The 15,701-nt window shown below is 40.4% G+C and overlaps 1 protein-coding gene across 2 annotated transcripts in view; it reads left to right on the top strand.

Moving 5' to 3' along the window:
- The window catches only part of TSHZ2 (teashirt zinc finger homeobox 2), a 513,539-nt gene that overhangs the window by 89,527 nt on the left and 408,311 nt on the right, over positions 1-15,701 (top strand). The window lies entirely within an intron of this gene.

The following is a 15,701-nucleotide window of genomic DNA, read 5'->3' as shown; positions in this document are numbered from 1 at the left end:
TATCCAACCCAGTCAAACTTACTCCATATCAGCAATAAGGCTGGTTCACTTTCCTATCATTTGTGTGTTCAATAGAGTAGAACTTTTTACTTTATTCAAAAACTCTTTGTTTGCATTCACAACTTGGCTACCTGGTTGGCACAAAAGGCCTAGCTTTCAGCCTGTCTCAGCTTTCAACATGCCTTCCTCACTCAGCTTAGTCATTTCTAGCTTTCAATTTAAAGTGAGAGATGTGTGTTTCTGCTTTTCACTTGAATACTTAGAAGCCATGGTGGGGTTATTAATTTGCCCAATTTCCCCAATTTCAAGAAATAGGGAGGCCTGAGGAAAGGGCTTCCCTATTCCCAGTTGTTTGGCACCCCCAAAACAATTACAACAGTAACATCAAAGAACACTGACCACAGATCATTATAGCAGATATAATTATCATGGAAAAGTTTGAAATATTGCAAGAATTACCAGAATGTGACCCAGAAACTTGAAGTGAGCATGTGCTATTGGAAAAATGGCACCAAGAGACTCACTGGATGCAGGCTTGCCCCAAACCTTCAATTTGTAAAAAGTTCAGTATCTCTGAAGCACAATAAAGTGAAGCACACTAAAGCAAAGCATGCCTAGATGTGCACTTGACGAAATTTCCAGTAATGTAAAATACTCTAAAATTCTACTTTGCCTATATATTATATATGCACATTTATGTAGATATTTTGCATTTAAATAAACATTAATGTGAAGGAACATATACGTAAAATGATCTATAATATAATTTAAGGACAATTTAAAAGATTTTTAAGGGTAGATTTTGAACTGTAAATAAACTTACTACTTTTCACACTCAACCCCTGCAGAAGATGGGAACTGGCAGTATAGTCTAATTACTTAAGTAGGAGTGTTGGGTATCATTGTGTTATTTCAGGGCATAGTTCTCAAATTTTCTTAAGTGAACTGTAAGTGAATGGAAATTGTGTGTGTGCGTGTGTGTGTGTGTGTTTGCATGCATGCATATGCATATGCAAAAATCAAAATTGATTTGCCCAGGTACTCCACTTGAGCACAAAATCACAGGCATGAATATGCAAGGAAATTTGAATGTGTGTTTGTCAGCAACCGAATATTTGGCAAAGAGGAAAATTAAAATAGATTGCACTTAGAGCTCGAGGAAGGAAGAATAAACACAAATTTACAGGTGAGTGTTAGCAAACAGCATATATATTGAATAGTAGTCTGAAATAGACCCATCTGAACTTGGTGGGAAATTGACATTCTGTTTGTGCTACTGTGTATTAGACCTGGAAGCCTCAAGTTATATTTCTCAATAGCAATGCAGCAAATTACTATATCTACATGGCAGGCACTTGGCTCTTAAGAGCTGGCAAGATTGAGGGTTATTTGAGGCATTTAAAATAAAAATTGCAGATAAGATCGAATCAGTGTGGTCAATCAGCAAGAGAGTCAACAGGTATTTATGACACAACCACTTATCTATGTATATTTTATAACGCTGTGCTTGATGGGATCAGAATGGAGAGAAGATCCAACAGGAGATCTGTGGCTCTGGGTTGGAAGGCCAAATGGTAATAAACAAGGGCTTTGGGGTCACACACATCTGCCACCAGAACCTGGACACCTCTTTGCCTAAGTAATCTCCACATTTTAGGTGAGGGCTAGGTTCTGAAGTCAGCTCATTAAAAGCAAAAGTCACATACAGTCAGAATTATCTTTGAAATTGTCTTATGCCTTCTATCCTTAAGCCTTTTTATTTTTTTTTCTATTACTGAATTAAGAATGTTTGAGCCCCTATGCCATTAGAAGATAGAAATTTAATATCGGCCAAGACATACACCTACTACTCAGGAGGCTGAGGCAAGAGGATTTCAGGAGTTTAAGACCAGCAGTTCAAGGCTGCTGTGAGGCATGACAGCACCATAAACTCCAGCCAGGGCAACAGAGCAAGATAGCATCCCTAAAAAGTAAATACTTTTAAAAATAAATAAATAAAAGACAGACAGAGGAACACACACACACACAATTGTGTGCATCCTTCTCTCACCATTTTTATGCCCACTAAAGTTTGAGAATTGCTGTGCTAATGAAAGGGCCAACGAGAAAGTCTATGTGTGGATATCTGGACTTTGGAATCATCCTGCCTTTAAGATATGATACTATCAAATCCCCAGTGTGAGAAGCAGATGGTAAGACTTCTAAAGTGTTCCTGCTTGCCTTCAGGGTTTACTCTATTCAGTTATAATAATAAGCCTCTCTGATTTTAATACATGTTAACAGACGTATTTGATGTTTTGAGGATTAGGTGAAACAGTGGATGGCAACTTCTTTGAGGGTTAAATTCAAAAATCGGTATGTAAGTTGCATGTGCTTTGTGACACTTCTTCATTTACATGATCTTTGTCAGTGTACTTAACCTAACTGTGCCTCATTTGCCTCGTCTACACACAATACCCACTTAACAGAGTTGGTGACACTGTAAGTATGATAATGCAAGAAGAGCTATTGGCAGACTGGTAGCAAGAAATTAAAACATAGTAGCTACTTTATTGGTATTACAAATTATTGTTGTCGTGGTTGAGACGATTATTATTACTTGTATGCTCTGAGACTTTGGACATGTTACCAGATCTTTCTGTGCTTTAGTCATTCATCTGTCAAAAGGGAGCAAGATATCTTTTCCTCCTACCTCAAAGAGCTGCAGAAGGAACAAAAAAAAAAGACAAGGGGTTGGAAAAGCATGAAAGGTTGTACAAGTAGAAGGTGAAAACAGTATAATGAAACACAATATTCAAATCCCAAGGCACCCCAGTTTCAGGGATGTTGCAAACCAATGTAATCTGCAGAACAAGGCATGTGGCTGAATAGCAACAGGGTTGGGACCTAGGGAGATCGGAAATGGCTGGATTTGGCCCGCCCACACCCCTGGAGAAACAGCTTAAAGTGCATGCCCTCTGGAAGGGGGCGTGGACATCTTGCTGTGGAATATATATGAGCCTGTGTTCCTCCCAAAAAGTGCTACCATGAAAAGTGGCCTTGTGCAGCAGACATAAATATATAGGTCTCTAGCCCAAATGGCAAGAAACCTAATATCATTTTCTTCACAACTGAGTTAAATTCTTATTATAAGCATTATCATTATTATTAATATAATTCATATTATAATACTCATTGGTTGACAGAAATGAAATCTCTGTCAAGTAAGGGGGTCTAGGTTAATTCAGCTTCCTAAGATTGTGTCTAAGTTCCAGGGTGTTTACAGACATCCAAATATCGGGGGGTCATATGTGGGTCTCAGTTGTCACCTGTATTCACACTGACTTCTGCAGGGATGTGCAGTTTCCCTTCTGCTCACTGACTGAAGGCTGTTCTGGAGCTGAGAGGCCTTTCCTAGAAGCATCTCAGGCCCCTGGCTCAGTTGCTGCATGCGAGCATCTCCAGTCTTCTGCTCCCGAGTCATGGGTATGTGGAAGAAGGAGCAGTGGCCTGGGAGAGGTGGGGTTTCTTCACAAAGCGTCCCAACAGAGACCTCTTCTGCTCTTGAATCACCAGACTCAAGGGGAAGGGTTGGTTTATGCTCCCTCCCACCCCCCACTCCACTCGAGGCTAAGGATTCAGCCCTCTGCAAAGACAGGACACAGAGCTGCTTCTCCGCTGAGTCTGAAAGCAAAGGCAGCTTCTCCTTCACCCCCCATAATTTTCACTTCCTCTCAATACCCAAGAAAACTTACCCTCTATGTAAAGGGAGGTGAGAAAATGGAAGTCAAGTGGACCTCTGACTATTGCGTTTTGCTCTCCTGGAGCTATTTTTATTTATTATACTTTAAGTTCTGGGGCACATGTGCAGAATGTCCAGGTTTGTTACATAGGTATACACGTGCCATGGTGGTTTGCTGTACCCATCAACCCGTTGTCTACATTAGGTATTTCTCCTAATGCTATCCTTCCCCTATGCCCCTACTCCTTGCTATCCCTCCCCTAGCCCCCACCCCCTGACAGGCCTCAGTATGTGATCTTCCCCTCCCTGTGTCCATGTGTTCTTATGAGTGAGAATATGCGGTATTTGGTTTTCCGTTCTTCTGTCACTTTGCTGGGAATGATGGTTTCCAGCTTTTATTTTAGATGCTAGGATGTCTGCTTTTGAAATCCCCAGCCCACAGCTAAGGCTCTTTGTTCAGCTTTCTCCCCTATGATGCCTCTTCTGAGGCAAGGGCCACTTCTCGTACAGAGTGGGGTGGAAGAGACAGCTTCAGAAAGTCCCGCTGCAGGAGTGGGACCCACTGCTCACATTTCAAAAATATTATCCAGTAACAATGTTTAGAACGTTACCTAGCATGGAAGATTCCTGAAGGAGTTGAGAAAGCCACAGTGATTGTACCATAATCTGTGTGGTTGGATGAGAACCAGTGAATTGCTTTGATCCATTTATGACAACGTGAATAGTTTGTCTTACAGTGATAGGGGACCAGTGAGTCTAGATTTGACTATCTCTTCAATGGTTGATGGTACGTAATTGAAACAACTGATCCTTCCCCTTACCCCCCAATCACATCCCATTCTGCCACATTCTTAAGGGAGGTGAGAAGTAGCTCTTTATGCTTTGTCATTCTTGAGCAGGTTTTTTTATTATGTAAAAAGCAATTATAATTCAGGGAAAAACAACTCAATGTGTGAAATGGTAAAATAATTCTAATGTCACTTGCAGGCTCCAGTTGGGGTCTGCAGAATATATCTTTGTGTAGAATATAAACACATGTGCCCAAGTTTGAGAATTGTCACTGAAAAGTAAACTTTCTCTTTCTAGCCCTCCTGGGCAGTGCAGCCACATCCCCATCAGTGCCAAAAATATACATTTAGCAAATGTCCATGCCAGCGCCCCACTCCCAGAATGCACAGTTCTCCCAAGCTGCTTCCAGACCCTTCTAAAGTGCTTTCCAACTCTATCTCTGACCCTCTCTAATTTAATGGTGTTTACTCTGCAGACAAATAGATCCTTTGAAAATGCAAATGTGATAGATACAGTCACTTTCACTCCTTTGAAACTCCTTCCTTCCCTGGCAGCTCTGCTGTGGTTCTCTGGGTGTGTTGGTGTTCTGGACCTGCTGGAACAACGTACCACAAACTGGGTGGCTTAAAATCACAGAAATGCACTGTCTCTGAGCTTCGGAGGCTCAAAGTACAAAAACAAAAGGTGTTAGCAGGGCAGTGCTCCCACTGGAGGCTCTGGGGAGGACCCTTCCTTGCCTCTTCCAGTTTCTGGTGTTGGCCAGCAATCCTTGGCTCGTAGACACATCAATCTCTGTCTGCTGTTACATGGCTCCCCTCCTGTGTGCGTCTGTGTTGTCAGGTGGCATCTCCTCTTGTTGTGCCTGTGTCCAAATTTCCTTTGATTTTTAAGAACACCCATCACTGGGCAAGGACCAACCCTGAAGACTTCATCTCACCTGATTACACCTGCAAATACCCTTCTTCCAAAAAACACCACATTCACAGGTACCAGGGGTTAGAACTTCAACTTGTCTTTTGAGGGGACACCGTTTAACCCATAACCCTGGGTTTATTCAGGTAAAATCCAACACTGGACCATCACCTACACCAACCTACAGATCCTGAGATCTGCTTGTCTCTGGCTTCAAGCTTTGTTGTTGCCCTTCTCATAATACTTTCATACTCTAAACACCACTGGGCTTCTCTGTTTCTTATATTGCCGTGCCGCTTCACACTGTAGGACGTTTCCTTGCAAGCTATACATTCTTCCTGATTTGGCTTCCTCTCCTTATTCACGTTACTTTTCTGGCAGAGCCTGCCTCGAGCACCCTCACTGAATCTAGTTCCTTCGTCATCTCCTATAGTTTCTCCATGGCGTTGACCACACTTGGCAATCAAGTATTTATTTGTGTGACTATTTAAGTCATAGCAATCCTAGCAGTGTAAGGTACCAGCAAGGGGTCTCTGGCCGGAGTAGGTGCTTAATAAGTAATTATCAAATAAATAAGTAAAAGATTTCATACTTGCTAAATTAGATTACGGTACAGTTGGTTAAGTCCTACAGGACACCATATGACTTTTTATCTTAAGAAAAATGATCCTTTTCGTGCACTCTTTAGATTTTAGCACCCTGCAACTTAATTTTGGCTTTGCAAAGGAATCCATTAGAGATTTTCAGTTGATTTTGTTCCCATAAAGCACTGAGAGGCAATGACTATGAGAACTGTATTTAGAAGTTGAACAACTAAGAGCCCCTTTAAAAAAAAAAGAAGAAGAACACAAGACAAAGGAAAGGAAAAGAAAAGCAACCATGTCAAGTGTTAGGTTTACAGTTCAGGAAAGCATCAGGAGCCATTTTATCTCATTTTGTTATTATTTAACCACTGCACAAAAGAGAAGAGCCCATAATCCTCCGTGGAATAATGCATTAATCCTCATTAGCCGTCATTGAATTGCCTATGCTCTCTCTGTGCCGTGTGAAATATGAAGAGATACCTTCCCAAGAAGGATAAATGTGTTATCTCATAGTTCACCTACTTTAGAATACCTAATGGGCTGCACTGGGAGTATATGTTGTTTATCATCACTTGTAAGGGGCAAGACGGGCCCTATTGAAGACCGCTGGACCATGAGTGATTTATGGTGCTTTTTACCCCTCAACTATTGGGGGAGGTGTCCACATGGTTAGAATTCCATCTGTCCCATATGCAGTCCCTTTAATTAATGATTTATCCTATTATCTTCCTTCCTGAAGAAAAAAAATCAAGGTTTTACTTGTATCGGTAAAACTACCATCCGCCGAAACAGGATCATTACCTAAATCCAAGTGACAAACAAGCTGATGGGAGTATTCTGGAAGAGAAACCTAAGGGGAAACAGGTTAACAAAATCCCTTGTTTCCTGAAGGAAACATTAGAAGGTATTTCCTAAGCCTGCCTAGCAAAGGGTCAATGCTTTGATACACACACACACACTCTCTCTCTCTCTCTCTCTCTCTCTCTCTCTCTCTCTCTCTCAAGTTTCCATATAACAAGAAAGGAAAAGTAAAGAGACGCCACTGGATGAGGGGAGCCATTAATACAATGGGTTTGACGGTTAGATGCTTGAAAAACAGATGACTTCTTATTAACATGCAATTGTCACCATGTTAATAATGAAATATTGATCTGTTCTAGCTTAATGAAAGTCAACTTATTCTAATTTACCTCTGGAAAGAGGACCACTTAGGGTCCCATTCCAACATCTTTACACTATCCATCTATGTATTGTTCATAGCTAGATTTATTTTTTAGTATGCACCCCTGAGAACCAGGGAGGGAAGAAGGGAATACATAACATCAGGTAAACCAAAATTATTTGCCTTTTCTTCTTTTGTTGAAATTCAGCCATCTTATTTAGCAAGAAAAACTTCATGAAAGACCTTAAAACATTACAAGGCATTCATGATTTTATGATTAAATGATTACCATCTTTTCCAATAAAAATACTGTTATATAAGAAATGCGAACCTTAGCAAATTATGAACACTCCTCGTCAATAGCTTGATTTACAGCTATTTGTAACTATATATGCATTACAGTAAGGACTGAGAGAGTCCTCAAGATTTAACGGTCTTAGTTATGGAGAACAATTTTACACAGAGACACTCTGTCTAATAGCCTATCTTAATTAGCTGCCAATTTTGTGAATTATTTCTGTTTTATAGTCACAGTTTTTCTACTCATTTATTTACCTGCGCTTTCGAATTATCTGTGAAGCAATCTCTTTTGGATAATAGGGAAAGGAGCCAGTGACTGTGACCCTCTACAAATGTAGATCATTTTGATTTACAATTTAAAATGTAAATGCTTTGGGGTCAGGCCTCTGCAAAAAGAATAATTCACAAGTCGATACATTACTCCTTCACACTTAAATAGTTATTACCAAGAGACACATACAGTAGTGTCTGTATGTATCTGCGTGTGTATGAGTGTGTGTATGTGTGTGTGTGTGTGTGTGTGTGTGTGTGTGTATTTACCAATGTAGTGGCTTTTATTGCTTCTGTTAGGTGTTGTTGCAGAGAGGTTCACATAAACATTTATATAGGTTTCAGAAAACAGTTGTTACTGAGGAAGAGCCTTTTTCTGTTTACACAAATTCAGAACAAAGGAACATTGCTACAGCTTCCAGTAATTGACATGTGGGCGTGTTTTTCAAGTCACTGACTGGAAGAAGTGAGTGTCTGAGATTTATTTTTGACAGGGCTTAAATTACTGGTAGCCTGACACATTTTTGAACAATTACTAGACACCGAGGTGTTTAAAGTAATGGGTACTATTTGTTTGAGAGATGAGAAAGTTTTGAAACTGGTAGCACAAAATAATTTTCCATTTGATCAGTAAGATACTAAGCCTCACATTCATATTACTAAATAGCGCATACTTAAATGACTCCTCAAGTGAGAGTTTTTTCTCAGAATAAAAGTCATGCTTTAAAAAAAATCCCTCCACTTGGTGAACTGGTGAATCACAGAGTTCAAGAGAGGAACGAGGCTCCGTGCTCACTGTCGGCTTTCTCCCCTCCTCTAGTTCTTTAGATCAGTCCCTGAAGTATACAGACATGGGAGCTTTGTCCTGCTTTGTTTCATATGTCTTAGAAACTAGGGCTTAATGTTCATTAATTAGTGACTATCTTTCAGGAGCTTCTAAACATTGTTGAACCAGCCATCTGAACTTCAACTGGAAAATTAAAATTCACATTTCACGAACTGCTCGTGTCCCCAAAAGATAAAGCAACTACAGCTGCCATAACTGGCAACACACTGATGTTTTAAGTTATCCAAAAAGTCAAAGCAGTCATTTTTCTTCCTCCTTCTTTCCTGTTCATGGGTCTGATGAAGATAAAGGATCACAAAGCCTCTGCCCTCTTCTATTTACTGTGGCTTAAAAAGCAAGGCCAATTTTGGGGGAAGGGTCTGTCTCGTGGACCTACGTGTCTTGCTTGTAGTTCTTAAAGCTGTGGGTCAGGAGAACCCAAAGCTGACTTCTGTGACCTGTCACAGGTGACACAGGTTTTATTGCTCAACCAAGACCTTTTTCTTCTCCCCTGGGTCCAGGGATGTCCATGAAGTCATGTCCTCTGAATACCTCTGGAGAGTAGTACTGTATGTTTCTGTCTATAAAAATCTCTTTTGCTTGTTTTACTGGAGACCCTAAGGGCTTTGGATTGCCCTTGTCTCAACCAGGGAGGATCATGTACCATCCCAGCTCCCCACCCCAGGGTGGCATTTTGCAATCTGCAGAGTCATTTTTGGTTTTCAAAACAGATGGGAGTTTTTACTGTGGGCTTGTGGGGCAGAGACCAGGGATGCTGATAAACATCCCATAATGCACAGGACAGCCCCACAGCAGAGAATTAGCTAACCCCAAATGTCAGTCGTGCAGAGATTCGGGAACCCTGGTGGAGGGAAACGACGTGATGCTGGTTCATGAATATTCTGTGCTATGCTGTAGGAGCTGGTGTTTGTTCTTCTAACCTACACATCCAAAAGGAAAGAGGGTCTTCAGGATATACAACAAAATCATAATAATCCATTGATATCAATTACCACTTGAGGGTAAGGGATCCTACTATGATCCTGTCTTAGCAATAATAGAAATATTCATTTGCTGAATGTTCACAGCTGCTCCGTAGCCCTGCTTCTGTCCCTTTTCATTTTGTAAACTTGGATAATAAAATCATCCTTCCTAGCCTCCTCAATCCTCATTGCAACATGAAAACAGTGAATCTAAATGATGTCTTGTTTTTGTTCTATTTGTTAGAAACCATAAAATCAATAAACTATTTTTAGATTTTAATTAATATGATGAAAAACAACTGATTTGGCTTCATTTTCTCCTTCTCATTTGGGTGTTTTGACACCATCCCTGGGAGGTTTTCCAAGACTCCTCTGAGAAGTCAATTTTTGGAACCTAGAAAGTGTAGGAATTGAGTATGAGACTGGACATTTCCTCACTGTTTACTGGGGAGCCAAGGCAGGTAAATTCACTAGAATGGGATCAACCATTAGACTTAAAAAAAAAAAAAAGGCAGACACTTCTGCCCATCCATCCATCAATCCATTCATTCAACCCTCCATTCCGTCATCTACCCATCCATCCATCCCTTAATCCATCCCTCCATTCCTTCATTCATCTATCCCTCCATCCATACATCCATCCCTCCATTCATCAATCCCTCTCTCCATCCATTCATCCCTTAATCCATTCATCCATCCCTCCATTCCTTCATCCATCTATCTCTTCATCCATCCCTCCTTCCATTCATTCATCCCTTAATCCATTCATCCATTCCTTCATTCATCTATCCCTCTATCCATCCATCCCTCTATCCATCCATCCATCCATACCTAATCCATTCATCCGTTCCTTCATTTCTTCATCCATTCATTCATCCATTTCTCTAGCCTTCCATTTACACATGTGGATAGAGACACATCTGAAATATAATTCACTAAAGGTTAGAGTTATTTCTAGATGCTGGGTTATCAAATGGTTTTAAAACTTTCTTCTTTATTATTTTCTCTATTACTTAAATACAGTAAGTATGAGTCATTTTTAACAATGAAATTATTATTTTTTAAAAGGATCAGGATGATATGGAATGAGGTAATGGATGCTTTTCAACAGTCCAGGGAAACTGTTTTGATTGTTGAAAAGAGTGGTTCTCATCTTCTATTAACTCCATTGTGTCAAGTTAAAAAAAAAAAAAACTGGTCTATTTTCAGTTTTAGGCCTGGGTTGATTGATGTACCCTTTACACTCTGAGACATGCATGTTTAATCATAGTTTTCCATTGACCTCAGTGTTTGTTCCTTATACTATACATTAGCTAAAAGTAGACACTATTAATTATACAGATTTGTTTCAGATTTCTTTGGGGCAGGATTTTTCTACATACTTTGGGATGTCCAGTGATGTGTGAAGTGCTTCCACACTTTTGAATTTCAAATTTCAGAGATCTGCAGTCTGATTACAGAGAAAAGAGACTGAAAAACTGACTTCATAATTCTAGGCTTATAAAAGACATGTACATACAACTGTCTCTCATCTTCGTAACATCCTTGGTGAACTCTTATGTATCTTTTAAATTGCTGGTCAAATGTCACCTCCTCAAAGGAGCTCTCCTTGACCACCCCCTTGGGAAGTTACAGGATTCTTCTTTGGGTAAGAAGTTAAATGTCTCCCTCTCTTCTCACAATACCCTGGATTGTACCCAGAAATAGAAGTTACCATATTGCTGAAATTACATCCTATGTATCAGTTCTTTCTACTGGATTTTGGGTTTCCAGAGGGCTAGGACCAGGATTCATGGGTCTTTGTGTTCTTACAGTGCCTCAATTACTCACCAGGAAGTGGGCTGGCCAGAATACAAGTCAGAATGAGATGGGTACAGTATGAAGTGTAGAAATCCAACAAATGTGTAAAAGGTAAAGACAAAACTAGATTTGTTTTAAAGCTTATGATTGTTGGAAATTTCAAGCATACACAGACTAAACAGCTGGACAAAACTTGCAAAACAACAAAGAAATGAAAGAAAACAGTAGTTGCTATGTCTGAGTTTCAGGGACTTGTACTAAAGGAATATTCAGATTAAGAAAAGGCTTCTTAAAAACTATAGATGCTAATTATTTTTGTAATGAAAAATTAGGGCACATCTAACTCTGTGCCAGGAAAGGTGCTGAAGGAGCAAGCATGTGAATTACTCATCTTTCAACAGAGACAGGTATTATTAGTCCCATTTAACAGATGAAACAATTGAGATTTAGAGAAGCAAATGGCTTACTTGAAGTCATCCAGCTCCTCAGAAAGAGCTTCAACCCTTCCAAGGTATTTGGCCTTGTAGGTCAGTGTTTTTCCCACTCAACCACAGCTGTTTTATGTCCTCTTTTGTCCCTGACGTTTCCTCCATGTGGAAAGCTTTCAAAGTGCTCCAGTCACATTTTGAAATTTCATGACAAAAAATTGAATGTCATCCAAAGCATAGTTGAGGATTTAAACATCCCTGTCAATCCTGGCTGTCATCACCAGAAGATTTTTATCCCAACGATAGATCATTGTGATGTGCTTGGCCTAAAGGGCCCTGGGCTGTTATAATGAGTAAGACTGGAATCTACTGAGTAATGCAAATAAATAAAAAAGAGACAGGTAGTCTCAGACTTTTTCATTATTGCCTTCTTTGCTGTGAAGCTCGTAGACTGCTCTGTGCAAAGCATCTTTCTTGTCACCATTTTAATAATCAGTGCAATGGGATTAAGAGAGATCTTGGGTTTTTCATTCCACAGATATTTTCCTCTTTAAAATGTTTACTGCTTTTGAGCACATAAGTGACTATACTGGAATGGTAGTTGGAAAATAAGGACACGAAGGAGATTGGAAGTCAGATTATGAAAGCATTGCATGCCAAGCTATAAGAAGAGTGACAAATCAGGGACGCAAGTTTCTGATACTAACTAACCTGGGCAAACACAGAGATGGGAGAAGGAAGTGCAAAAGCCCTAGATGAAAATGAGTTTGGATAGTATGTTCTAGAAACAGAAAGCAGCAGGACAGGTGAAAACTAAGCAAGGCAAGATGTATAAGACATGAGAAGGAAGGTGGAGGAAGGAGTACGGTGATCGCCAACCCAGGCTGCTAGGAGACTGAGGGAGTTCTTGGGATGATGGTTTTTCAGTTTTTAAACTGGGAGGGTCCATGGCAAACTGGGACAATTCAGCCACCATCAGTGGGAGCCAGGTTCTGTTGGGACTGGGAACTGTGGGAAGCAGTTCAGGCTGTAATTTACATGCAGTAGGAGAGACTGATTGTATTTTAAGCGGCGCATTCTCAAGTATATTCCGTCTACAAACTGAAACACTGGTTCTGTGTCCTTTGGCAAGTCCTCCAACCCCTCTTGACTTCGGTTTCTTCATTTCTAGCAAGAGGTGGTTACACCAGAGGTTCATCAAGGTTCCTTTCAGCTCCGAGACGCTAGAACACTTTTCCCTTTGTTCTGTAGACAGAAAAGAGCCGGTCAGGGAGTCCTGAGCATAGGAATAAGACAAAGAATTGTTTGAAGGATTCATCTGGCAGTAGTTTACAAAACTAATCACAGCAAAGAGAGTTCTGAAGAAAACAGTTGAGCTCTTACAGTGATCCAAGCAAGAGATGATGAGAGCCTGGACTGGATGACAGTGGAAAGGATGATGGAGACAGGAAGGAAGGAGGGAGTGATATCAATAAGAAAAATTTCTGCATGTGCGGGCAAATTGTACATGGCTGACAATGGAGTCGCCAAAGTGTGATTTAATTCATTCATTTATTTGTTCAACTTACTGAGGCCCTATTGTGTGCCAGGCACTGGATGTATGTGGGCGAGCAAGTCTTTGCCTTCATGGAGCTCAGACTCTAGTGGGGAAAACCAATATCCGACTGCACATTTCAGTTGTGTTTAAATGTGAAAGAACTGAGCTAGATTCCATACAAGCAATGCAGAGGGTCCTGATCCAGCCTGAAGGTCACAGAAGGCTTATTGAGATGAGAAATATCAAAGCTCACTGCAAAAAAAAAAGAAATGCTAATTTAGGTTGATGGTGAAAGGTGAGGGAGACCAGGGTGGAGCAGGCCATGAGGCAGGAAGGTATTGCACATTCAATGAACTTAGGAAAATGCAGTGTGATGAAGGGCTAGATGGAGGATCCTGGAAGGCTTGAAAGAGTTAAATTATAAAAGGAACTTGCAGATGCATAATTCATTTTGGACACAATTCTGAGAGTGACGGGAAGTCATTAAAAGAAAGAGTTATAAACAAGACCCTGATGTGCAATTTCAGAGTTTTGCATTTTTGTATCTGGAAGAATCATGGTATTCCTAAGAGAATTCAGGCTTAGAGAGAGTGGAGAGAGAAATTCCGATGGAAAAGCAGAAGAGGGGAAAGGAAAAGTGTGACTGAGTGGAAGTAGTCTCTCAGGCACAGAAGACACAGGTCCATGAACTTAGCTGAGATGAGAGGTAAAGATAATGCTCTGGAGGCTGGGCATGGTGGCTCCTGCCTGTAATCCCAGCACTTTGGGAGGTCAAGGCAGGCTGATCACTTAAGGTCAGGAGTTCAAGACCAGCCTGGGCAACACAGTGCAATCCCGTGTCTACTAAAATACAGAAAAATAAAAAAAAGGCATGGTGATACATGCCTGTAATCCCAGCTACTTGGGAGGATGAGGCAGGAGAATTGCTTCAACCCTGGAGGCAGAGGTTGCAATGAGCTGAGATTGCACCACTGCGCTGTAGCCTGGATGACAGAGTGAAACTCTGCCTCAAAAAAAAAAAAAAAAAAAAAAGATAATACTCTGGGGATCGTCTCTACAGTTGGCACTGTGAGAGTGAATTAGTTCTGTTTGAGAAGGGAGACTTATAGCAAGGGGAGAAAAGATTGACAAGACCAGAGTCTTGGGACCCATCCACATATTAAGAGTAATTCGGGATGATCCAGAGATAGAAAGGCCAACAGAAGGGAGGACGACCCAGGAGGTTTAGGCACATCATACACAGCAGCCAAGCATGAGTCACAGAGACAGGGTAGTGGAGGTATCAAAATACTGCACAAAGGTCAAAGAAAAACAAAGCCTGACAAGAGGCCAGTCTGTGTGGCAATTAATAGATCATTTGTTATCGCTGAAAAGGAGGTTGGTGACTAATGTTTGGATTACATCACCTTGGACAAAATTAATAACAAATTTCCTGATAGTCACTTGTAAAGATGCAATGGAAATTGGCTGCTCACTCTCCCTGTCTGTTCTGAAATTTCTTAACTTTGTGCACACTCTAATCTCCTCTGAGTACTGCAGCAGAAAATTGAAATGTGCCCTGTGTACAATGTGGTGACTTTCTGTTACCCAAACCCTTACCTTTTAGATGTTTAGAATGTCAACTTCTTCAATTTACTGAAGGCGTAGGCAGAGTTTGCATGACTGTTTCTGAGAGTGAATCTATCGGAAAGGAGGGAGAATGACATGAGAAGAGCTTCTATCAATCACTAATCCAACTTTCGACTGCAAAATCTGTGTGTTCGCGCTTAGAAAGGGAGATTTCCTGGAGTCAAAGATCTAAACCCCAAATCTAAAAACATGTGAGCAAAGAGTTTTGCTCTTAGGGGGATTACTCCGAATAGGGAAAATAATGTGAGCTTAACCATTTCGTGTCAGGTTTTTTTCTATTCCTTTGAATGAATACCTAGGCATTTTTAAAGTTAAAATTTTGAATAATACTTGTTCATTGTAGAAAATTTGCCCAATCCAAGAACTACAGCCTGCATGACACCTAATAAATGCTCATTAAATATTCCTAGGAAAAAGACATGAAAGAGTCCAAGATAAAACTGGATTAGAGGGACTCTGGTGTATTCGGGATCATGCTAACACTTTTGGATATCATCTTTGAGCATGGAGGAGTTATTATAGGTTTTTAGTCACAGGGTTACATCATAACTTATCTTTTAAAAATACCCTGGCTGCATTTTGCTGGATAAATTGGAGTAGAATGAGAATGGATTCAAGGACCCAGTGAGGAAGCGATAATCAGGTGACAAAAAGATGGTGGCTTAGACTAGACTGGCAGCAATAGAGACTGGCAGCAGTAGAGAAGTGGGTGGATTTAGATAAATTTGGTGGTTAAATAATATTAATAATAATAAATCAA

Source organism: Sapajus apella, unplaced genomic scaffold (assembly GCF_009761245.1).
Source record: "Sapajus apella isolate SASKATOON/1434 unplaced genomic scaffold, GSC_monkey_1.0 scaffold92, whole genome shotgun sequence".
NCBI classification, from domain to species: Eukaryota; Metazoa; Chordata; class Mammalia; order Primates; family Cebidae; genus Sapajus; species Sapajus apella.
Note: the sequence above shows the minus strand (reverse complement) of the source record. Positions and strands in the feature narration are given on the sequence as shown.